This window comes from Augochlora pura, chromosome 4 (assembly GCF_028453695.1).
Source record: "Augochlora pura isolate Apur16 chromosome 4, APUR_v2.2.1, whole genome shotgun sequence".
Lineage (NCBI taxonomy): Eukaryota > Metazoa > Arthropoda > Insecta > Hymenoptera > Halictidae > Augochlora > Augochlora pura.
The window spans coordinates 2,632,860-2,659,650 of record NC_135775.1 but is presented as its reverse complement, the minus strand read 5'-3'; the positions used below and the strand labels follow the sequence as shown (position 1 = coordinate 2,659,650).

At 48.6% G+C, this 26,791-nt stretch overlaps 1 protein-coding gene across 1 annotated transcript in view; it reads left to right on the top strand.

Moving 5' to 3' along the window:
* LOC144468314 (cdc42 homolog) overlaps window positions 1-26,791 on the top strand; it is a 155,290-nt gene that overhangs the window by 15,362 nt on the left and 113,137 nt on the right. The gene's annotated exons all lie outside the window — the stretch shown is intronic.

The following is a 26,791-nucleotide window of genomic DNA, read 5'->3' as shown; positions in this document are numbered from 1 at the left end:
TATCCGTGACGCCCGGGTACGTATGGATTTTACGGCGCCGCGTAACCTGTCTGCCGCGCGGATGCTTGATGGCGGACGCGGAGGCAGATTCATCTTTGGTGTGAATTGGCCGGGGCTAAATAAAGCTGCTCCGATGAGTCTCAGCGGGACCCCGCTCTCTCGGCTACGATATCCTCGGTCTTCGTGGATAATTTAACGGGCGGCACGGAACCGTATCGAAGATAGATGCGTCTCGTTGATGCGAACCGTCGCGGAACACGCGAATCCCGTCGGATAGACGGGGGCCGCGATAACCTCATTGAAATAACAGTTTTCCCCCGGCGAAATAACGAGTCCTGTGAAATATTCAGCCGTCTCGCACCGCGCGACGCCTTTACCGCCAAACTCCTCGCGCGATCGAAATAGAGATGAATTGTCCGATTGAAGACGATTGCTGCGTCGCGAAACCGAAAGGACTTCGGTCCGCGACGAGCGAAATCCGGCGGAACAACGGCACCTCGTTTCCGTCGATTTTCGGAAAGGAGATCCGTTCTCGACCGGACTCACCCTCGACCGTCGTCATTATCGTCGTCGTCGGCGTCGTCATCGTAGCGATAGCGGACCTCGCAGACGACCTCTTCGGTGCGTCGGTGGATGTCACAGGGCGTCGTCGCGCGAAAAAGACGGTAGATTCATTGGGGTGAGACGGTCGGCTCTGGAAGCGGAAAGATGGAGTTGGAACGGTGGTGCGTCGGTCACGAGCGAGACGCTGGATCGGGCTCGCGGCGGCGGGACGGAGATGCCAAGGGGTTGAAGCGAAGGATGAAAGGGGGTAGGCATAAGGGGGTCGATAAAGTAGCGATCGCGCACGGGACTCAATTACACGGTCCGACGCGCGGCTCGCTCTTTCTCTCTCTCTATTTCTACACGGTTCTCTCTCTCTCTTCCTCTCTCTCCATTTCTCTCTCTCTCTCTCTCTCTATCTTTCTCCGTCTGCCTCCGTTCCTCCCTCTGTTTGGCGTGCGCGTTCGCCGCGCGCGCCTCCCCGGTCCTTCTCCTCTTCTCGCTCCTCGCTCGGCCGCCATCAGCACTCCCGCCCCCAAAGCCCACCCTTCCCCCCCGTTCCTCGCTCCGGTTTTCCAGGCACCGTTCAACCGGCTCACCCCTAACCTCCCGCGCGTTCCCCTGGGGAATCGCTAAAGGGACGAGTTTGCTCGCTTCGAAGCAGGAAATCAGCCAGACAACTCGACGGCAACGCTGTTCCTGTCGCGAGGTTCCCGCGTGCTCGGTTACCTCCACCAATTTCGATCCGCACCCTTCCCCGCCCCTCCCTCCCGCCGCGTCTCTCCTTGCCGAACGCTCTCTTGTACGCCTCGCTCTCCCCGTCTCCCGCTCCGCGCTTGTTCTCGGCGCGCTCCGGAAAAAGATTCGAGTCACGGTAATCCCTGCAAACGCGCTCGCAGAGGACACCGATGCTCGAATCGATTCGCCTCTCCACCTTCCCTCTTTTTCCTTTCTCTCTCTCTCTCTCTCTCTCTCTCTCTCTCTCTTCGACTCCATTTCTCTCTTTCGTTCTGTTTCTTTCGCTCTGTGTTGCTCTTTCTTTTTCTTTCTCTCTCTGTTGCTCTTTCTTTCTCTTCCACCCTGTTCTTTTTGATTTATTCGATATTTCACATTTGATATTTATTCAATTACAGTAATAGAATCCTTCTTCGAGGTAGACATAATAAATTACGAGTTATTCCTCAAGGGGAGGAGTCAATTAGCGACACACCTGGCGCTAGAAACACGCTGGGGTGTGGAAGAATATCTATGGAAGGTGTTAACATCCATCGCGCAACAGTAGCATTACTGCTAGCTTTATCTAGCGGCTATGATTTACAATTTTGATTCAATTATCATCGTCGCCCTATAGCACGTTTCTCTCTTCGTACAATAGTATAGTGTCTGATGGACGTCTGAGAGATCATATAAAAATTGGTGCAGGCTAGGGGGACAGAAGAGGGTCCATTGATTAAAAGCGAATAAGGGTGGCGCGGCCGAAGCGAATATTTACTCGAGAACGACCGCACAAATCCTTCCGCGGCGAAGACTATTTCCTAGAGACTAATGGACGACAAGAGGAAGTCCCGTCTTGGCTCGCTCGCTTCCGATGTCTCGTTTGCGAGGCTTCCTCCGCCGACATTGACAATGAAATAGTCTCTCGCGGTTTTGGCAAACTCCGGGCACTCGATCTTACAGCCTCGGGATTCGGTCCGAGCAACGAGCACTCTGGGTTCTGCGCTTGCTCCGCGACTCCTCTCTCTCTCTCTTTCACTCTCTCTATGTCTCTCTGTTTCTCTCTATTTCTCTCTATCTATCTATCTCTTCCTCTCTCTGTCTCTTTCTCTCTCCGTGCCTCTCTCTCTCTCTCTCTCTATCTATCTATCTATCTATCTATCTCTCTGTCTCTCAGTAACGATGGGTCAATTGCCGACGCAAAGCGTGGCCAGATGGCAGCAGAGCCATCCAAGCACGAGCCCCGAAGACTGCGTTTCGTTAGGCGAGCCGTCGAACCGGCCGCGATCGATGTCCGACTCACCCGTTTAAGAATATTTCGACGACACGACGGATTCGTGACTGGAACTCTTTGGCTCGGCGAAGGTTATATCGTTGTCCGGTAATCGATCGTTTCAATTACCGTGGACGCATTAGAGGGAACCGAGACAGGCTGGCGTAGCCCGTGCGCGGTGCCGCCGGACGATTTCCGCTGGGACCGCGGCGTGTAAGGAAGAGAAGGTGGACCGGGGCTGCGGTTCTTAACCGCCCTCCAATTTTCTGCGGCGCCAACTGTTCGTGAGTCCCAGGGTGTGGACTCATCCCTATCGTTGATTATCGACGAGCATTTTATTGTCGAGATAGTAATTTTGGTCAAGATAGTAATTTTGGTCAAGACAGTAACTTTGGTTCTTTTGGAAGTTATCTATAGTTATTTAATTAATTAATGTTATTTTATGGTTACATCAAAGCTCATCCACTGTCGTGATTGTAACTCTAATTCCTTTGGAAGCTGTCTATAGTTAGTTGATTAAGTAATGTTATTTTTTGGTTACAAAAGTGGAGAATTTTGGAAGAGGAAATACTTTGCTCGGATCATCCCCAACAATTGTCTCTGACCCCATCGAACTGAAACATTGAAGAGAAACATTCTTTCATCCCAGAAACAGGGATGAAGCCTTTACACTTCTGCTGCTTAGGACCCAGGGAAAAGACGTGGAAAGTATCGCGAGGCGATCGGGCTCGCGCAGGAATCGCGAATCGATGGTCGGTAAACGAAATGGGGAGAAGAGCGCCCAGCACAGGCAGGGTTCCAGAAGTGGAAACACGCGGTCGGGGGTGGCGGAGGAGGGGGGACGGAGGACGAGGGTACAAACGATTCGGTAGTGAAATATGTTAAGAGGTCGGCGTAATGCCTTTCTTTCTCCCCCTCCCCCATTCTTTTAAAAATCGAGTGTATGAAACGAGCCAGACAATAATATTTCACATGCCGCGAGGCTAATTGAATGCTACCACGGTAGTTCTGGTCCTTAGCAGGCCCTCGGGAGCTCGCGCGCGCACCTCCCGTCTCTCGCTGCCCCCAGAGGCCCCCGACGCCTTCTCCCCCCTGTGCCCCGATGCTCCCCCGCCGCACACCGCGGCCGAGATTCTCGCCGTCCTCGTTCGACTGGCGAGGCCCGGGCAGCCGATCTCTTGCCAGCACGTTCCACGCTTCCGTTCGTACAGTGGCACCGATTCACCGTCGCGCTGGTCCCCGCGCGTCGGACCCATTCCGTGGTCCGTTCTCGCTTTCGGGAGAAGGGGTTCCGGAGGAGAGAAGTCGTCCTTCTCTCTTCTCTTTCTACGGCGTCGGGATCGAGGGGCAGAAGGCGGCGGCCGAAGCGGAGGTGGTGGAGGAGGAAGAGGAGGAAGAGAAGAGGAGGAGGAGGAGGAGGGATTCCGGGCCCGCCGTGCGAGAGGACAATAATTAACCGGCGGTTAGTTTACGTCGCCCCCCGTGGTTTCAGGGCTCTATACGCGCGTACCTAAGGCGCAGAGGCTCTCAACTCGGTCCCCTGATACATCGCCGCGACCTCTTCCTAACCAACCGAGTCAAAGGTCATCGAGACAAGGCTCGGAGCGATTGTAACGTCGGGGTCGATCGCTCTGGTTCTGTTATCGATTGCAGCCGGTCTGCATCAATGCGGGATCTATGTCGTCGATGGATCATCCTTCCTCTTCGTTCTCCTTCCTTCGTCCATTACTGTGGAATTGGCGACGATGGAAGGAAATTCGAAACCTTGCTGCAGTTGGATAATTGGTCCTGCAGATAAGGATGTTAAATTAATAAAATTCTAATCCCTTTTATTAATATTTAAGCATTTAAGTCTCTTTCGAGAAATTATACCAAATTGAAAAATAAATAAAAATATTCCAACTGGCCATATATCATATTCTCAGAACACTGAAAAATTTAGACTAAAATTACCTCTCGTCGTGAACATAAATTGTTACGTATCATCGTCCCTCGTGTTACGGATTCTTTAATTATTATAAATGTATCTTTATGCTTACCGACAATCTTCATTTGTATGCCAATCTTCTCGATAATCCTTTCTCCGTGTTCAAATCTTTTTTACGTAGCATTGTTATTTAATTTTAGCTTGCTATTGTAGTAAGTGCTCCTTAACTAATGTGCTCCTTCACCTATAAATAAAAAAAATAAATGAGTATACAAATAAGTGAATGAGTGAACAAATAAATAAGTAAACGAGTGAATGAATCAATAAGCAAACGAGTGAATAAATAAATAATTAAACGAGTGAGAAAATAAATAAATGACTGAGTAATTAAATCAATGAATGAGTATACGCGTAAGTGAACGAGGGAATTAACGAATAAATAAATAAATGAATGGCTAACTAAATAAACGAGTGCACAAACAAATAAATGAACGAGTGAATGGCTAAGTAAATAAAGGAGCGAACGGCTAAATAACTAGATGATTAAATATAAGTGAATGAACAAACAAAGCGGGCATCGCGGGTTCGTAAGTTGAGAACGCCCGAACAGCGTGACCGTGCTCGCAAGCCGAGATTTATAAATGCGGCTGTCCGTAGGTGTAGCGTGCGAAGGAGGGTCACACCTTCTTATAATTATTAACGCGACAAATGAGGCAGTCCCGTAGCTCGTATACAATGCGAGATTGGGTACGACGATTCGATTCGTTTCGATTCGCTCGTTTTTCGATTCACGGTCGAGTAGCGGGGTTTGCTTTCTTTCTTTCTTTCTTTCTTTCTCGTTCGTTCCCGTTCCAATGTCCGAACGAACGAACGAACGAAACGAGCGCAGTCAGGCCCGATACCGAAATTCGTGCGAGCAAAAACACGCGGGTACTCGTCTCCGATACGAATTTTCCGTTCGCGTCGTCCTACCGTAGGGCTCCTTTCCCGCGACCCGCGGCCCACGGCTGTCGCTTCTGACGCCATCGCGCGTCATTCTCGTTAGCGTTATCGATGTCGTGCCGGTGCAATCGACTGCCGTGTTTCGAAACTTGACAAATCGATTCGTCCCCCATCCTCCTCCCCATCCTCCCCCTCTGGCCCACCCGTCGGCCAGATCTCGGACCGTGTCCGCTCGTCCCTCTCTCTCTCTCTCTCTCTCTCTCTCTCTCTACCCCTTTCGAAGTCCGCCGTGGAGGACGCGCGAGCGAGGCGGAGGACGACCCTCCGACGCGAGGGCGACGCCGACGCAACGCGTCTCTCTCTCCCTCCGCCCGTACCCACGGCGTTTCATAGCCTGTCGTTTCTCGATTGATTTGTGGGCAGCGAAGTGTGGGCGTGGTTTAGGTTTTCGAGCGATAAATACCTGGCGCGCGAGATTTTCATCTCTTCGAATTCATAGACACCTGCTGCCCCGGAGATCTTTTCACACGCTGGCCAAGAACGACCACCTTCTATCCACCATCTCTCTCTCTCTCTCTCTCTCTCTCTCTCTCTCTCTCTCTCTCTGTCACTCTGTCCTTCTAATTCTTTTCCTCCTTTTCCATTCGTTTCGTTTCCTTTTTTGGTATCGTGACGCGGGGAGGACCTAGACGTCGGTCGACTCGTCACGGTAGTTCATCGCGTTGAATCGATGATCGAGATCGAGCGACCGGCCGAGGGGGTCCGAGGATCCTCTCCCGGATTCTTTTCCCCCCCGCGAAACGAGCGTTCCCTCTTCGAAGCGGGCGACGGTTATTGCTTCAACGAAAACATCGACGATGATTTTTATGGGCCCGGCGCGAGGGTCCGATGAAAACGGAACGAAACGAATCGTGAAACGGCCTCGCGCGAGGAACGGCCCGGCCCGCGGACAACACGTCGCGAGTAAGTCTCTCCGCCGTGAAAGAGAGCGAACGAGCGAGCAAGAGAGAGAGAGAGGGAGAGAGAGAGAGAGATAGAGAGGTCGTTCGTACCTCTTTCAAGTTTTTCGTGGATTTCTTGTTGGTTATCGGCAGCGAATGGGCCGATTATAATTGTAAATGCTACCATAAACCAAGCCTAATGCCGGCAGGAGGAGAAATGAATTGGCACGTTGGGGTTAAGCTCCGCGCGGCGATCCGCGGGGGGTCGCACGATGAGCGCAGGGTCGGCGAGTGTTGTGAATGGTCCTGAAGAATAACGTCGAGGCCCGAGGGGCCCAACTCGGTCATTAAGTTGCGCGCGGCATTAAATCATCGTTGCTGTCATCATCCTCGTTATCTACCGCCTCCGCCGATTCTTAGTCCCCAGCTATTCGTAGCTTCTCGTTTCTCGTCGCCCCCTCCTCCCCTCCCCTCTCCACGTTCCTCGGCGTCCGAAGAAACGTACACATCGATCGGATCGGTTTCGATCGGTCCCGAGAGAGGAAATCCATGGATCCCGAAGGGGAAATCGATCGATCCCGAAAGGGGAGAGTCGATCGGGCGACGATCTTCGGAGAGCGTCTCCGCGCGGAAAACAGCGTACGGTGGACGCGTCCGAGGTGGAAAACCCCGTGGCTCTCGCGGAGTTTAGAGTCTCGGAGTTTAGGGCCCTCACGCCGGGGCACGGAACCGTCGGGTTACGATCGCTCGAACGAGCATAGGTGCAAGAGACACGGCAGAGGTGTATGAGTTAGGCCGGCGCGTTCCTCCGCGGGGGGTACGTCAGTGTCCCCCGGTGTTAGCCGGGTAACGCAAGGTTAGGCCATTCGTTCCTGGCGTTCTCTTTCTCGGCCGGTCTCTGTCGGTGGCACGGCCGCGCGCTTGGACGCGGCGCGGAGTCTTCGCAGCCTGCCGGTCACCGCATTCCAATCTGGCCAAACCTCTTTCTCTCGCTTTGGGCTCCCTCGTCCGAGTCACCACGCACACACCACCCTCCTCCACCCTTCTCTCTCCTCTCTCTTTCACTCTCTATTTCTCTCTCTCCCTCTCTCTCTCTCTCTCTCGGCCTCCTCGCCACCACCCCTCTCGGTGTATCCATTCGTAGCGAGCATATACGTTGCAGGCCTTCTCCGAGGCTTCAAGCCTTCTGACACTCTCGTATACCGGTGGTATCATCGTAGTTGGCTGCAGCCTTTAAGCTTTTATCCCTCTCCAGCGGAGAAGATAACATCGGCTCGGTCCTCTTCTCGGCTCGCCAGCATTTAGAATAAGAGAGGAGACCCCACTGAGCGAAGCACCGCGGTGGGTATTCCGGGTACAACCTGCCACTCGTCAGCCCACCCTCCTTAGCGCGCGGGTGTCCCTCTCTCTCTCCCCGGCTCCCTCTCTCTCTCTCACTCTCTTCGTCTCTCAGTCTCTTCGTCTTTCTCTTTCTCTCAGCCACTCTCCGTCGTTCTCCTTTTCGTCCCCGCTTTCGATCCGACTCTCTCTTTCTCTCGATTTCGCGCACACGCGCGCCCGCGATCGTATACCTGCACACACACACACCCGCGTACGCGATTCTACCTTCTCCTCAACTCTCTCTCTCTCTCTTTCTCTGTCATTTTCTCTCTCGATCTCTTCCCTCCTTTTGGTCCTGTGCGTTTGACCGCGACCACTATAAACGAGCAGATTCGTCTACCTTGGAAACTCTTTTGCTACCAATCTAGACTCGGATGCGATCGACGAACCGCGCAACCAGAATACGCGATCTACGCGGCCGATAGCGGCCGCGGATCCGCCGGCCGAGAGAGAGAGAAAAAAAAAAGAGAGACGAACGATTTGAAACGGGCAGGATACGGCCTTCGGCGGAGAGCCGACGCATTTGAAATAGGCACGATATCTCGCGCCAATACGTGTTCGCTGGTGAAACGAACACGAATCGGAGACGTCGTCCGACGTCTGGCGCTGTTCGACGATGCTCGATGGTCTTCGATGATGCTCGCGAATCCTCGTCGCGAGGTTTCCCGAAATTCGAGGGGTTAACTCGACGATTGCCCTTCGATCCTTCGCAGGGAGCGCGCGGGTTCTTCCACGGGCGTCGCAATTATTCCCCGCGGATTTCGCGTTTCGATGGAAAGACGTCGACGGTGGTACGGGGTTGCGACGTTTCTCTTTCGTCGATAAATAATTTTACGAGGTGGCCGTTCGCCGGAATAAATATCGTTAGGAGGCGTAGCGTGAAACCGTTTGAGCAAAACGAACGGCGGGGCCCTCCTCGTTTCATGGGAGCTACTCTCCACAGACGTTCCTTTTATCCGTTTATACCGAGCTAACAAGATGTTTCACGGATCACCGTACTGCCACGGGATCAGATACGCTTTAGAGGTCTCGAAGCCACATTTCACCTCTCCGGTTTGACGAGCGACCCAACTCGAAACTCTGCATACCATTAGTACAACGTTTTCGTGCTCCTCGAGATTCTTCGGGCACCCGATCTCTCTCTCTCCGGAGGTGGACCTCTTCAAACGGCCTACGATCTTCTCGCCCCTTCGACGACCACGACGACTTCCGTGTACCACGTGACGCCGACTCTCGATTTCGATGGAGATCGTAGGAGACAATTTTTACTTTCGGTTATTAAATGACGCGAGATTTGTTCGTTGCTCATTTGACGTCTTTTTAGGAGAACGCAGTTTCTTGAGAAGCAATAAATTTATTTATATGCATTTTGTCATTTTGCATAAATTTTGGTAGGCACGATTGATCCAAAGATTATTTAAAAAGTATCTGAAAAGTATATAAATATTATTAAAAAAATAACGAGGAGCTGTCTAAAAATTGTAGAAAGAGTATATAAATATTATTAAAAAAATATCGAGAAGTTGTCTAAAAATTGTAGAAAGAGTATATAAATATTATTAAAAAAATAACGAGGAGTTGTCTAAAAATTGTAGAAAAGTATATAAATATTATACAAAATGTATACACATATTATAAAAAAAATGATCCAAAGTGTATAAAAAATGGTCCAGAGTGTATCAAAAAGTAAAAGAAAAATAATATTAAAATTGCGTAGAAATTTATACAGAAAATTATTTCTGTACAAGTAATACACAAATTATACAGAACTTATACAGAACGGTCGCAGTAATAGTTTCGAAGCGTTACGTTTAAATTATGACCGACTCCTCGAGAAGCTCGAGATAGCCGCGTAAGATACCAGAAAGTCCAAATCATCGTCCGACTATGATGATATCCGTAACATGGTACAGGAACGATTACACGGTGCTCTCTCTCTCTCTTTCTCTCTCACTGTCTGAACGGTTCGCTTCTCAATAGTTCACATTCTCTTTCATCGCATGCGAACGCTTGTTCCGCTACTAAGCAATGAGCATGTTCCCCGTTTGTATGCACTTTGAAAGCGGTTCTCTTAGCACGTTACCGTCGGAAAACGAGAATTCATGTTTTATTCCACGCTGTGAAACGTATTAGCGTTTTTTTCTGGATAGATAGAACTCTTCGAAATTTCGATGAAATATATTAATTAAACTTGTAAATATTTGTTACATTTTCAGAAGGAATTCTATGTTATTAAAATTAAATATTGTATATTATAAATACTTGTTACAATTTTTAGTAAAATGAACATGTTGAAGGTGTTCTATATTATTAAAATTAAGTATAGAAAAGTTTTAATAGAAATGAACGAACGAATGCTGCAGGGAACAGTTCTTCTCATTAAATCAAAGTGCAGGAACGAACGGATATGCGCCAACGAACCCGGGAAACACAATAAAAGTAGAATTGATGACTCCGCTTCTTCCTCTTCCTTATAGCTTTTCTACGAATTTACACGTACTCGTAAAGTATAGTATTTAAATAAAAATTAATTAAATTCACAGCACGCAGTCCTCGCATCCTTTTTATTTCATATTCTGTTTATTCTATTCTCTGCGAAATCGTTGTGATAATTAGCAGAAACTGTGGTGGATATTTGGCGATATTAATGCTGCGCAATAATAATCATTAGCAATATCTGTGACGCATATTGCTTGATAATAATAAGGCTACATAATAATAATTGTTAATAAATACCTGTGACGAACATTTGGTAATATGTCGTGCTTGTAAATATCAATTAATGTACTTATAATCAGAATATGAATTTTACGCACTTATGGCAAGAATTATTAAGCATAATTTGAAGCTCCAATTAGATTAGGAAGATATTAAAATATAAATATTAAAATTATTAAAAGAAGAAAGAAAATTCAATTTGTCTCTTGTTCTTTTAATATAAATAGCTTTTATTTCTATAAAAAAGTTAAATTGTAATAGTAAAAAAGAGTTAATAAATGTTATATTCCTTTCTTAAGCTTGCATATTATTTATTACTGTTCGTCCAACGAAATTTAATTTTGACCAGCATGACAGCTATGTATTAGCTAAACACGACCGGCAAAGGGTTAAATTTCATTTCCTCGAAAACGCGAAGCCTCCCACGCAATTTTGTTATTCCTGTGTTACGTATTCACCCTTTTCCTCCCTCGCGGCTAAAATTGTCATTACATATTCTTTCGTTACCATTACATATTCCTTCGTCGCGGTTGTTGATATAACATTCTACTTTATGATTGTTACTACTGCTGCTATTACCATTTGTTAGTTTTATTTTAAATATCATTTTATTACTTTTTTGATTATTAATATCATTTAGATAGCATTATAATACTATTATCATCAGAATTATTATAATAATTATTGGTATTAAAGCTGCCAGATATAATTATCATTATAATAATTTCTCAATAAGTATTTCAACGTTGATAATTGCAACTAATAGTAATTAATAACAGAACTCTATCAAGTTCTAGGGTTTTTCCCTTTTCTCCCCCTCCCATGCTATGACTATAGTTTTTCCTCTTTAACGCTTGAGCTTTCTTCGAGATTTAATACTATTAACATTAATTATTTATATATAGTATTTATATCGTTTATATACAATATTTATATTTTATATAATTATTTATACCTAGTATTTATTTGCCCACGATTTAAAAATATTGCGGAGTCGCCAGCAACCCTACAGTGTGGTCATTTTAAGGTTAAGAAGTAGATTTGCTAAAACTGCACGCTATTCTTCAGATTCTTGACATTATCTGAAATCTCCATTATTAAAAAATAATTTGGCGAAAGTACTGTATAGAGAAGAATAAATTATCGATCATCGTCGTCGAAGGGTTAAACGTCGTTTCCACGGTGGTCGCGCGTACGTTGTTTTCGGCGTTGTTCCGCGGCCACCGAAAACGTGGTTCGCAGCCGAGGCCGGCGCGCGGGGGGAGCCCCGTAATATTTGAAGAGGCTTACGACGAGGATAGCTCGAGTGGATCCGAAACACTTGCCCCGCGCCGTGTGGAGCCAGGAAAACACTCGACCATTCGCCGTAACGAAAACACTAATTTGCCTTTCTCGACGCCGCTTCGCGCCGCCTTCCTCGCCGGCGTCCTATCTCTCTCTCTCTCTCTCTCTCTCTCTCTTTATCTCTCCCCCTCTCTCGTTCTTGCTCTTTTCCAGACCTCCGATCTCCTTTGAATATTTTTAGAAGTACGCGCACTTTCATTGTGTTCCGGGGAGAGACCGGCACAACGGCGTTGCCGATATAAAACAGCGCGGCAAAACGGGGACCCTGCGCGAGCGAGCGGTTTGGCACAAAGAGACGCGGTGAAACTCGTCGGCTCTCTCTCTCTCTCTCTCGCCGCGGTAATAATCGAATCGCGCGACTCCCGGCGAATCCAAGGCAGTCCCCGGCCGGGGATCGACGTTTAATTCGACGTTTGTCTCTCGGGCTCCTATATATCTCACCGCGGCCGAGCAATTTCCGCGGGCACGTTACCAACGGCGACCGGGGGCCGCGCGCGTGATGGTTCACCCGGTATGCAGCCAATAATTCTGACGTTCTATCACCTATCGACCTAAGTATTAGGCGGCGGCGCGGCGTAATGACCTATCTAAGGCGAAATAGAAGGGTACGGAGTCGCCGCGGGAACGCGCTTTATTACATGCTATTGGGAACTAATTTGAATCAATTTACTTTGGGCGGCGCGGCGCGCTTTCTTAAAGTCCGACTCGCGCGCGCGCGCGCTCGCGTTTAGCGCTCGGTTGCGGCGCGCACATACGCCATCGCAGAATCTGCCGACGCACCGCCGACGTTTTCCGCTCGCGATTATATTGCGGAGCTGGAAAAACGGCGGCGTCGGCGTCGGCTACCGGAGGGTGCGCGTGCACGCCGCGATAAAAGCGCAGTTACGAAGCGAAAGAGCGCGCGGCGGCCGGAGAGCCGGGGCCCCGGGGTCGGCCCGACGATCGTAAAGTCTCGATTCTGCACGGGCGTCGATCCGATCTCTAATCCGTGGATTAGAGGCGGCGCGCTAGAAAAAATCGCAACACCGATTTCATTAAATTCTTCACGCTTCTCCCCCGTGTTCCTCCCCCCTTCGTCCCTCTCTTTCTCTCTCTCTCTCTTTTTCTCGTTCCCTCGTTAGAGAAAGACAGGGTCGCCTTCCATTCCCGATCCTGTTCTCGTTTCTATTCCCGACGACCACCCCGCGCACCCCCTCTTCGCGAATCGTAAATCTCGCTATCGGAGGATTTATTGCCCTCGAATCGGGTTCTCTATCGCGTCGAACGACTTATCGCGTTTATTCGCGTGCTCGTTCGGCTACGTGTCCGTAGAACGCGCGCGCGCGAGCGAGCGAGCGAGCGGGTTACCTACCTGTCGATGAACGACCGACGACGCGGAAATTTCTGCCGTATTTCGGCGGCCCCCGAGCTTCTCCTGTTCGGAGGATGCGGGGGATGTTCCCGGGGTCCGACGCCGAGCGCAAGGGCTCCGTTGAAACTGCAAAATTAATTGCCGAGATAAGCGTGACGCTTGGCGCGCGAGGAACAGCGCGTGCCGAAGGACCCCGGGCCCCCGTGGCACACGGGGCCATCTACACGGTGGCACGAGTCAAGGGTGCGACGGACTCGCCCGCCCCCTTCGTTCGATTCTCCACGGGGATCGGGATCAGCCCGGTTAGCGTCCCTCCGTTCACCGGTTCTATGGCTCGTAAATCAAGGATTAAGCGGATGCGTGTAATTCGCAGCAGTTTTTAACCGTAAACAGAGTTTAATCTCGGCCGCGGGTCGAAATCGGCCACGTCAAAACAAGAGATTCTTCACGCCGGCTCGACGCCCCGAGTATGTATTCTCGATCGACCGTGGGGCAGTTCTTCAACGGGGGGAGGGACGCGGGGAAACAGTTAGCGACCGATGGGACCGTGTAATGCGAACGATGCACAATGTATTCGTTTGGTTCGCGATAGGTTTCTATTTTAGGCGTTCGAAGTACTCGCGCGAGTTAATTTGACGTCGATGGTGACTAGGCTCAATCTTTGTTGTAAAATAAGAATTCGCAGAAAAATATACTATATTTAGAGTATGATATATATTATTACATTGTTATTGTATTATGAAATTAAATTTTATGCGAAATAGTTTTTTTAAGGTCAGGTTTTTAAGGGGATGAAAAATCGTGGGGACTAATTTATGTCTCACCCTATATAAATGGACTCAATGCAATTGAATTTAATTCAGTTCGATTCGATTCAATAACTGTATTTATACCAGTATTTAAAGTATCGTCATTTTCTACAAGGTTTAAAACCAACATGGACGCCATATAAATCCATTAAATTAAATCAAGCAAGCATTCGATGCGAAGCAGTAGACAGCGAACTTTTATATGAAATAAAAATGATCAAAGTTAATTGCAAGAGACTTGAATCAGCTTAAACTGGCTTTCTTCTTCTAACAACTATAATAAGACAGAAATAATGTCCATTTTCCCTTAAACGCATATAATCCGCAGCCTATTAATTATCTCTACATCTAACCTATTCTACCTTGTCCAAATATTGATTCTAAACTTTACACTGTAAATTTAGTAAAACCTCCATCCTAATCACCTCACTATCTCCACGATAAAAATCCACTAAAAGAATAGATAAAAGTCCCACAAAAATCGCAAAATCCATTAAAATAGATATAATAATCCGCCGCATGTAGAAATCAAGATGGCCGCCGCGGTCGTCCGGGCAAGCGTTGAAATCATCGGCAAAAATCGTGGCGAGAACGACGACCGCCGTGCGCCCCGTCGCCGTCGATCCTCGACGTAGGAAAAATTCGATCTCGCCTACGGAACTCGGATCGTGGGATATATCCGGGGTGCGGGAGGGGGCGCGCGAGCAGCGCCCGGCGAACCGTAGGAATAAAATCGACGAAATTTTTACGATTCCGCGTCATCTGTCCAAACAGCCGAAAGCATCCGGCAGCGGCCGGCCCATAAAGTAGCTCGTAAGTTTATTACGATCGTTATTAGGCCGATGCATAATATCCTTGCTATTTACTGCCGCGATATCGGATCCGATATTGCGACGAGAAAAATGGATTCGTTACTCGCGGAACGGTTACCGCGACCCGTGGGCGTACGCGGGTCGCGAACTTTCTCGGCCCCCCGAACACCCGGAGTTCACGGAAAGTATAACTGGGTCGGCCGCGCCGATATCCACCCTCGGTTTTCCCGAAGAAGCTCCTCGAATCTTCCCGCATCGATCGATCGATCAACACAGCCTTCCCACCCCGCCCCCTCGCCCTTTCTTATTCCGCCCGTGTTTTCCGCGTTTTGCCGGACCGGCTCCGAGCCGGACAATTTCAATAGTTGGCAAAGTTTATTCGGCTATACGAAGCACGTGACACAACTACCCCCGGGGTCCGACGACGAAACACCGCCGCCCGGCGGTGGCGGCGGCGGATCTCTCTACCCCTTACGTAAGATATTCGGCGACATATGCGTACGTGCGCGAAAGCAATATGCAAGGGGAGGGGGAAGGGGTGGCGAACGGGAGGGCGAGAGAGGCTAAGAAAGAGAGGCGAGGAGAGGAGACGGCGGTGAGGCCGGAGGGAGGACGACGGCCTCCGGAACGGGATAGTTCGGCCACAGCTTGCGGGGATGCGAGCCTCCGAGCGCACCCCACGAATGTTAACGCGCCGCATTAACTTCGTATTGGTTAGAAACGCGAGCTCCAGCAATAATTCTGATAACACAGCATGTTGTCGCGTTGCCCGGCATACCAAATGGCCGCGCCACGCCGCGCCACACGCGCAGCCAGCACACCCTTCGCCGCCGCCGCCCGTTCGAAAGACGCCCTTCGCCGTTTTACCCTCCGTGCCTTTTTCCCTGCCTCCTCCGACACCCTCCTGCCAGCTTCTTTTTCCGAAATCGCGGGATTCGACGGCCCCTATTCGCCCGACTCTCGACACACGATGGTATATTTTTTCTATCAAAGTTAGACCGCAACTTTGCAACCCCGTGCGATTTTTATGGACATTGGTACATTTTTTTTAAAGGGTGAATTCGTATACGTGGTAGAGAAGAGAAAATTCAAAATGGCTGACGCGAGTATTACTTCTACAGTATTTATTATACTATTTATTATTATGTTATAATAACGTGAGTATTACTTCTACAGTATTTATTATACTATTTATTATTATTTTATATATTAATTGCGCCGTAATTGGAATACAGTGTTTAATAGGACCATTTCAAATTTATACAACCAACAACAAAACAAAAATTATATAATATATATAAAAATTCTATAAAATTATAGAACCTCTAATGGCGTCTTAGCCAGCGCCGGAATACGTTCGCGAGCATCGAGAATCGCATTTCGGCCTGCCTTTAGACGAAGAGTGGCGCCCGCGACACAAGTGGCGGTGTGGTAAAAGTGTCCTGTTTTCGAGTTCACCTCTCAATTTCGGAATCGAGTTTCTAGGACGGCCGTAACGCACTTTTACCACGGATAAGGGGGTCCTTAAGCGGGGGCCAGGTGCCGTAAAAATTTGCGAGCACACTTCTCCGCGGAACGAGAGACGCGCGCGGGGGGCCACACACCGGTAGAGGAGAGAGAGAGAGAGAAAGAGAGAGAGACGATTTCCAGGGACGTTACCGATCCGTAAACGTAACGGCGAACGCTTACCCTAATAAATTACGCGTATCGCTCGGGGTCCTTCGACTAAAACCCCCCCTCTCTCTCTCCCATAGCATCGTACAGGATCGAGTCTTCTTCCGGAGCGGGTCCGAAACCTCTTTTTCTCGAGGCGCGTTTAGGATCGTTAAATCGTTTTCGAGAGAGAGAGAGAGAGAGAGAGAGAAACAAAAGCAAATGAATCGCGCTGCTCGCGTTTGCTAGACCGTTTCACGTGCAATCGTTCAAGTTTTTATGGTTGCTTTTTGTTTTCACGTAAATTGATCCGTCGCGACACGGCGAGGAGCGTTGCAGGGGTCCGGGGGCGCATTCTATGGTTTCAACGGGCGATCGTTAAATTTGAAAAAAGATCGAGGATCCGCCTACCCGACGCGACCGGCCGATAGTGGCTCGCGGAGCCACCGCCACCAATTACTATACCCGGTGACCATTAAACTTTACGTACATAGGTGTACTAGGCGGCCCCACTGGCGTATCCTCGCGGTTAGGGCGCCCGACCGCTCTCTGTCGAAACTCTTTCGTGCGGAAGAACGAGGAGGAGCCGGAAGAGCAGGAAGCCTTTTCTAACCCCGAAGCGACCACGCGAGGATGCGGCCACCTATATGCCGTCTTCGAGGGCGCATGTCGCGCGTCCGGTAAATAATTCAATTCATTTGTTGCAACCGGGATGTGGGCTTGATAGCCTGTACAATATTTTAAATCAATTTGCAGCCGTGTGCTATTAAAACTATTTATTTATCTAGTTTTTAGTTTTGCATAACGTTATGCATAACAATATAATATATATTGTGATTAGAGTACGTTAATAATATTAAGATTAAAATATATACTGTATTACGCATGTCTAGAGTTATTAAATTAATTCCGACCAGCGTGACACTCCTGAATAAATTGAATGCGACCGTAAGGGGGTAAAACGTGATATATGACGCATGCGTTGATTAATATTAGCGATTATGATGGTTAATAGTATTTTATTATTTATAGACTGCGTTTGTAAATTATACGTCTGTTGGCAATAGATTTTTAATTTCACTAGATTTGAATTGTTTCACATTATTTGAGGAGTGTTTGTTGCAAGTAAAGATGTCTTCATAAATTCAGTGGCAGACGTACAACCACGATAGATTAACCCTTGCCTCCGAGGCGCCTATTCCAAAACAATCTCAACCTTCTCAACTTCCTCCATACTTAAACAACGATTAAAAATACATCTAACATTCTCTGAATCGCAAAAATCAAACACTGTAATTCATAGAATAATTCTGTCTCTATAGTGAAAACGTCTTCGCAAAGGGTTAAACTACCCCCTAAAAATGCACCTTCACAAACTCTCTCTCTCTCTCTCTCTTTAGCCACGATTTCTACCAAATTCGCCACCGCGCGTCGCGAGGATCGTCCGCGTAATCGGCCAGGTAGATTCCTCGGATCGCGAAGGGGTGGAAGGGAAAATCGGGTAGCCTCGCGCACGAGATCGAGGATTCCTCGGTGCCGCGTCGACAGGAGGAAGGAACGGCGTGTAACGACGGGACGTGGAAAATTGGTGGACGGGAGAAGGCAAGGCGTTCGACGCCACTGTGTAGGCCGGCACGTAGGCGGTTAGCGTCGTACGTGCAAATCCCGGCGGCGTGTGTTCTCTCGCGCGCGCGGATGCTCGAGCTGTGTGCGTTGGGGAACGGCGAAATTGCCCGGTCGAAGCGTCGAAGGAAAGCCCCGTAGACGGGAACGTGGGTGTACACGTGTAGTTCGATAGCGGAGAATCGGAGTCGAAATCGGAGCTAGGGAAGCTGGCGTTGCTTTGGGTGCTAGTTTTGCTCTTGGGTGCTGGCGTTGTTGCTCCTGGGTGCTGGCGTTTGCTTTTGGGTGCTGGTATTGTTGCTCTTGGGTGCTGACATTGCTCCTGGGTGCTGGCGTTTGCTTTTGGGTGCTGGCGTTGTTGCTATTGGGTGCTGGAATTGCTATTGGGTGCTGACATTGCTCCTGGGTGCTGGCGTTTGCTTTTGGGTGCTGGTATTGTTGCTCTTGGGTGCTGACATTGCTCTTGGGTGCTAACATTGCTCCTGGGTGCTGGCGTTTGCTTTTGGGTGCCGGTATTGCTGCTATTGCTGCTATTGGGTGCTGGCATTGCTATTGGGTGCTGACATTACTCCTGGGTGCTGGCGATTGCTTTTGGGTGCTGGCGTTGTTGCTCTTGGGTGCTCGCGTTGTTGCTCTTGGGTGCTCGCCTTGCTCTCGAGTGCCGGCGTTGCTCTGAAATGCTCGCGAGGCTGTGGGTCCGCCGTTTGTGTTGCGCGTTGCACACGGGGTTGCTCTTTGTTGCTCGTCGCTGCGGTGCGCCTCGTCGCTCCGAAAGCGAGCGACGGTGAGGTGTGCGGTCGGGGCGACGGCGACCACATGCGAGGCGAGGCGAGGCGAGGCGCGCCCGTGCACACTTGCACACGGACGCGCGAGTTACGAAGGTAAGAAGGTAGCTCGTAGCCAGCCAGGAAATCTATCCCGCATCGGCTCCCTTCTCCATCACCAGGACTTTTGCTCACCGCCCTGTAATCATCGCGAGTCGGTGGCGGCGGCCGCTAATTATGTTTCATAACACTTCTTACCCCCACCCGGGAGCATCCACTCCCTTAAGGGCAGCTCATCATTTATTTACATCATATTCGTCCCGAGGGATAACGCAACGGCCTCCACGCCATGCTGTTCCTCTCTCACTCTCTTCCCCTCTCTCTCTCTCTCTCCCTCTTTTTCTCTCTTTGCCTCTCTTTCTCTCTCTCTCTCTCTCTCCGCTCTCTCTCGTCCCCGCCTCGGTTAGGTTCCTTTCGTTACCGTGCGATACCCTCGGCAAAAAAGCTCCGCGCCTCGAAACCCGCAAAAACCACCGTTTCGAAATCCGACCATCGTTCCACGATCGAACGATCTACATACGCGGGCCTCTATCGCACCGCGACGATCGACTACGATACATCGAAATCATCGATAACCACGCGTCGCCACGTTTCCACGATGCGCGACGATTATCTCCGTTCGCACGACGAACGACGAATCTCCCTTGAAAGAACGACACAATTTTTGTCTTTCTCTTACGTTTTCATCTATAATAATAGATGAATAATAGATGTTATTCATAGACTGCAATAACAAGAAAATTAAATTTTGTTTCAATCTGAAAGAAATATAAAATAGTTCTATTTGGTGGATTATATATAAATATATGTAGGATTTGATGCATTTATGGTAAAAATGATGGAATTCCGAGCAATGGAGGCACGAAAAGAATTTCGATTTATTTTGCAATTCTTTTACCTTTCTTGAAATTATAGGGAAGGGACATAAGTTTTTATTGGAACCCTGTTTCTTACAGTCGAGTCAGTGAATTCTTGTTTTACATAAATAACCACGGTCTACTAATTATTATTTTATACTGACAGAAGTTGCGTAGCGAGTTTCCCGAACACCAAGAAATTAATTAGACCAGAGTTACGCATTAGACGATTAATTAGGCCGGGGTTATTTATTAAACGATTAATCAGACTGAACAATTAATTACAGTGGTCCGCAGCCCTGTATTTTACGATCTGATTTTTACGGTGGCTCTAAGAAGAAACATAAGTCGGACGAACCTGTTCCTTCTGTTTCAACAATTTCGATTAAATTTTAACGTAATATAGAAATATTCCCAAATTATTGTCACGGCTTTTGGAGTCTTGTTTTCAGTCATTTCCGTCGAAAATGCATATAGTGCAATCGTCTATAATGTCTAAATCCAGGTTCGCGAAAACATGGCCGGATAATAAAATCCAAATCGTCAGGCGATTGCGTTGACACGCTTTCAATGTTTTCTATGCGACCAGACAACTGTGTAATTGCATTCGCTCTCGAAAAGATCAAACATTTATTATACAGTGATGTCACTTACGCGTCAACCTATTTCTGCTGCAACATTGAACGCCTGTTTCCATGTTATAACTATACAGCGGATCTTACTGCGGAACTTAAATTTAAAAACGTATTATTTTATAAATATGCACCTTGTTCATCGATTAAATTAAATTGCAGTAAATTGAGTTCAAGTAAATTGAATTGAATTAAATTAAAATGAGTTAAAGTAAATTAAATTGAACTAAATTAAATTAAATTAAATTAAATTGAATTAAATTGTATTAAATTGAATTAAATTGTATTAAATTGAATAAAATTGTATTAAATTGAATTAATTTGAATTGTATTAAATTGAATTAATTTGAATTAAATTGAATTGAATTAAATGAAAGTAAATTAAATTGAGTTGAATTAAATGGTCGCAGTTTCTCACGTGACAAGATCCAAACGTATCGAACGGAAGAGAATAGACGCGGTTGTCGACGAAAAGGGTTAACGCAAAGCCGTAGAACCGAGCGTAACATTGAAATATGTTTTGCGGCGCGCGGAACGAGGGACATTGTACGCTGGCCGGGAGCCTTTTGTTCGAATCTACCTGCGGTAAATATATCGTTGGACCGCTCGCGTGCGCCGTTTTCGAAAGTTGAACGGTTTCGGACGCGAGAAATTAAGCGGGTCGCCCCGGGACTTTTAAGAAAACGTCTGGAGGAACGACGGTTTCCGAGGCGTATTCGGGCTTACGGTTAACCGCCGTCTAATAGGCGTTCGTGCCCCTCGATTGATTTCGGGATTATCCGGTTCTGGTTCTGCTTCTGGTTGCCAACTGCGATCATACCCATTTCTTTCGGCCACCGCCGTCGACGTCGCTTCCCCCCCCCCCCCCCCGCTTTTCTCTTCCCCCCCCCCCCGCGCGCCCCCCCCCCCCCCCCCCCCTCTGTCCTCTCCTCGTCGCACCTACGCGGGCCCGCCAGCCGCCGCCGTCGTCCGGCGTCCCTAAACCTGCGCTTCGTATAGCCGGCAAATTGGTGGCACTTCTGCGGTCGAGCGATTAAGTGGTTTCAAGAGATATCCTCCGAGAAAATTGGCGAGGTGGAGAGCGGACCGAGTTTTAATTAACGTTCATCTTTCCCCGTGCTTTTCGGAAGACAACGCCGCCGCCGCCGCCGTCGTGCCACCGGGCTCGCGCGACTCGACTCGAAACTAAGTCCGACCACGGTGAACACTTTGTGAATTCCGAACCGTGAAGAGACGAAAAATTCATCACGACGTTCCACGAGTTTTCATACGCCGGCTCGTCGTGGTTTAAAGTGGTCCTGTGGTCCCGTGTACGGTGACCGTTTCGAACCGCTTCGGACTGGTCGTTCGATGCCAGGATGTCAAGGGGTGGCGGCCGCTGTTCGGCAAAATTCGCTCGACGAATATCGAGTTGGAATCAAATTTTTATTCGAATAAACGGGAGAATAAAATTTTTATTCGAATAAAAGGAAGAATAAAATTTTTATTCGAATAAACAGGAGAATAAAATTTTTATTCGAATAAAAGGAAGAATAGAATTTTTATTCGAATAAACAGGAGAATAAAATTTTTATTCGAATAAAAGGAAGAATATAATTTTTATTCGAATAAAAGGAAGAATATAATTTTTATTCGAATAAACAGGAGAATAAAATTCGTATTCGAATAAACAGTAGAATTAAATTTATATTCGAATATTAGAGTAAAATATTTAAAACTAAAATACTGGAATAAAATAATCTTGGTATAACCATTTCCCCTATTTACATACACTGTTATATACTATAGTAAAATATGTCCAACTCAAATCCAACAATATTACTAAATAATACAAGATAATTCACCTTACCACCCTTAATAATTCCCACATTTGCAACATTACAAAAATGTAACCCAATAGAAGATTATTTAACATACCTAATCGATTAAATTTAACTTATTAATGCATAAATAAACGACCATTTCACAGCACCGAATAAAAAGATCATGTCAAGAGTGACAGCGAATCAGCAGCTTAGCAGTTTATGTAAACTCGTTTCGCTGCTTTAGTTTCCAGTAAAGTAGGACTAGCATTCTAGCAAAGTTATGGTAATCTAGTAGGGGAAAGTGGGCAATAACTTGCAGCAGCGGCAGTATAGCAAATAACAGTAGAAAGAAAAGGGAATGCCCAATGTCTCTCGAAATTATTCAATGGAACTTCAATGGTTGCTTCAGCTGTTATTTTAGACAGTTTATACGCACATGTAAATTAACATTGCGAAAATGTGAGAAATGTATCGTTGCGATCGACGAATAACGGCGAAGAAATAAATTATTTCTGTAACTTTCAATTGCGAATTATTCGCGAATTATTTGCGAATTATTCGCGAATTGACTAGTCGCGATTAAATGATTCGCGAATAAAATATTCGCGATTAAATGATTCACGAATAAAATATTCGCGAATAAAGCACTCGCGAATAAATTACGCGCGATTAAATAACAACACGAATAAGCTATTCCTAACGAAATTATCCTCGAACAAGCAACTTGCCAATATCGCGAGACAATAGTAACTCGTTCCCAAAACTATTATCCCACGAATGACACAACTCGCAACTTAAATTGTTCGATATATTACTTGACCATAGGTCTAGATAGAAAGTAATTCGAACAACGCCGTGCCCCGTGTGGCGTTCTCGTCGGCGCCCGTCAAAGAGATCGTCGAATCGATTTTCAAGCGTTCCGATCGGTCACACGAGCCGTTTCGCTCCCGTTGCCCGGACCTTTCCTCGCGATATTATTAAACATCGGCGCGCCATTAAGCGTCGGCCCGCGTCAAAATACGGGGATGAAGCCGGCCGGGTTTCGGCCCGGTCGGCCGTCAATCACAAATCGCGCGCCCGCAGAAAATGAAATCGCGAGCAACATAAATATTCGAGCCGGGTCGAACGTAAACGTCGCGTGGAACAACTTGCGAAACTTGTAAACGATCCGAGTTGCCGCGCGATGCAGGAAACTGGAGAGACAGAATTCGCTGTACCAACCGCGTAGCACTATGCTACGCTTTTCCTATATTTTCTTTTCTTTTCTGTGGAATTGCGAAAAATGATAAAGGTCAGCGTATTAAAAATGTGATTTTTAAGTTGATCGAATGTTTTTGCGATCATGTGACCTCCGTGGTCTATACTTATAATAGTAATAATATAATACGTAACAATATCTATTATATATATATATACTATTATATAATATTAAATGTATTAAGAATAATAATAATAAGTGATAATAAGACTACCTCCTAGTCCAAAAATAGATTAAATGAAATAGAATAATAAATTAAATAAAATATGTTATCACTAGATCGCGAATTTTATGTGAGTCAAATAGAAAATTAAAAGACCATTCGAATAACGATTTATGGAAATTATAATGTCGTAATTTATATTCCTTGCGATTAACATGGCTAATATTTATCTTTCACAAAGACCCGCCGAATAATCGTCCTTATTGCAACTAACTCAGTTTAAACAGGATTTCTAAAAATATTAACACCTATTAAAAGAGTATCTATCTACAGCATACCAGACCATATCTTCCCCGCTTCTATTGTTAATCGACAGCCGGTAACGCATTGTTATCGGCCGCCATCTCTTCCCGCGACTGGAAAAGATCCGGAACACTGGATCAGACACACCACCTACGAGAACAAGGTTCGGCGTTTCTCGTGACGAGCGATTCGGCACCGGCCGAGATCGGCAACGTCATCGATCAGATTCCTACGACAAAACGTGGAGGAGCACCGCGGCCCGGGCGATCAAAAAGGGAGGACCGGGAATAAGTGCCGCGTAACCGCGCGGCGATTTGTCCGGATCAGCGTCAGGCTAAGCAGATTACGGGCTCTCCTCCAAACGAGGCGGCGACCATGAGCGAACCATGAGGTCCGGGTCCCATCGATGGACAACTTGCCAAAGTATCCCCGCGAGAGCGCGTTCCTGTCCGCGGCTGAACCTCCCCGCTTTTTCGGGCGATTTTACCGCGCGGCCGGAAACCACCGTTGCGTCGAAACAGAAGGCCCGTCGTCTTGCGCGCTCGCGCGCGCGCGGCGAGGACGACGACGGGTTTCGTTAAAAGGACAGATATCGATAACAACCACGCCGGGTTTTATACGGCCAACTAAATATATCCACGCGTCCGCGCGGCGCGTTGTGCCTCGCGGTCTAAAGATACATCGCGGCGAGGTTACGTCGGCCGGGGGGGGAGGGTGTTCGTCGTGAAAGGCTTCTGCTTTTGACGCGATCCTTTGAAGTGGTTTTCCTCGGACCGCGGCTATTCAAACCGGGATTCACCTGACGTCGTAACGTCGGCCGTAACCGTTTGCGAGCGCGGCGGCCCGGTTTCCTTTGGAAAAAGCCACGACCGCGCCGGACGGCGAGGGCTCCCAACGACCGGAAGCGATGCTTTCGACATCGGCTTTCCCCTTTGAGCTCTCGCGATCTCTCGACTGTGGCGCAGAACGAACGCTTCGCGCCGATCGGGAGTTTTCCGGCGAGAACGCGCGATTGAACGGCGACGGTTTTCGTTACCGAAAAAAAGGAGCGCTAATAAAATAAAAAACAAGGAGAGAAGAGAGGGTCTTGGTTCGCCGTCGTGCGAGCAACGATCGGTCCATGGTTTCCGGCTCATTTCTGGTGCACGGCTCGCTCTCGCCCCTACGGGCGAATTATAACATTTATCTTGCGCGGGGATAATAACGGAATTGAATCGCGTGAAATTTCTAACTCGTAATAATATCGCGGCCCCGGGTTTTTTTTTGTATATATCTTAAACCGTGTAATTACAATGATCCAGCGCGCCGCAGATGATATCGGCCGCGGCGGCGATCCGCGTATCGCTACCTACGTATTTAGCGAGCGCAGGCAATTTCCTGCTTTATTATAATAATATCCGGAGCAATCTGCCCCGCGTTCCCAGCTCGCGGCGCGCACCTCGGCGCGCACCGTTTCGCGGGGCTTCTTATTTTCGAGCGCGCCGGCCGAACGCCCGGGACGTTCCACGATCTCCTCGGTTTCCCAGGCGGTGCTTTCTTCGTCGAATTCGTCCCGGTTCGACGTGGTTATGTCGGGTTATGTTCGACGCGGGCCAGGGAATCGCGACGACGAACGATCGCTGTCGACGAGACGCGGATGGGGAAAAAATGCTCGTCGGAAAACGCGTTCGCGCGACGGCGTTCTCGAAGAGGAGCGCGCGCGCCGAAAAAAACGGAAAGAAAACGGAAAAAATCACGAAAACAGCGGAATGGATAGAGAGAGAGAAAAAGAGAGGGTAAGAGAGGAAAAGAGAGAGAGAGAGAGGAAGAGAAGGAAAGAGAGGGCGATGGCGGAGCGGATGCTGCGGGTGGCGGAGGGAGGAAAGCGGTCCCTGTCAGCAATTGCCCCCTCCCTCGTAAGAAAAAATGGCAGCTGCCGCGACCGAATGCCTCTCGTACCAAACCATAATGTCGTACCACCCTCCTCGGTTACTCGTCCGCGCCGAGCTGGCGAGGGGGCTACCCGAGGCCCGAGGAGAAACGGGAGGCCGACCGTGGCGAAAGAAACAACCTGGACGGGGAAAAAGAGGACGGTCCCGATGGGGCGAGTCGCGACGAGGACGAGGCGGCCGCGGCGGGCGAGGGGGGGGGGCGGGGAGGGCGAGGAGGTCGCGGAGGCACGAGGCGGACGAGGAGCGAGGGGAATGAGAAGGGATCGCGAGAGGGGAAGCCTCGCGACCACCACCACCGCCGCCACCGCCACCTTGGTCGCCGTCGACTGCCGCCACCGCCGCCGCCACCGCCATCGTCGCTACCAACACGGGTGTAACCTCCACGGTGACCGGCGGCGACGACGACGACGACGACGGCGACGGCTTTGCCTCGCTGCTACCATCTCTGCTACCATCGCTGCCACCGCCATTAGCGGCGGCGACCCTGCCGAAGATCGCGCGAGACTGCGGGAATAAATGGAATCGACGGAAACCGGGGAGAGAGAGAAAGAATAAGAGAGGGAGAGAGAGAGAACGGAAAGGAAGCGAATCGAACGGTTTCGCGAAAGCGTGTACGAGCCGTACGCGGGTGTACCCGCTTAGAAAGACAGCTGGCTGCCGGTTGGCGATCGCGAGAGAAGAAACGCGGCGTGGAGACGCGGTGGAGAGAGGAGGGAGAGCGAGAGGGAGAAAGAGCTAGAGAGAGAAAGGGTGAGAGCGAGAAGGGGAGCGGTTGATAGAGAGAGAGAGAGGATCCGAGAGAGAGAGAGAGGCGGTAGCGGTAATAAGGTAGTCTCGGGATTCCCGATGAATTCCTAGGAGGAGTGAGGCGGCGGGCGGAGCCGGGTGCTGATCGTTCGGGCGGAGCCTGGCCGGAGGGTGCCGCCTACCGAACCACCGCAGAGTCGCCTTTTCTCCCTCTTCGCGTCGTCTCTCACCCCGTGCCGAG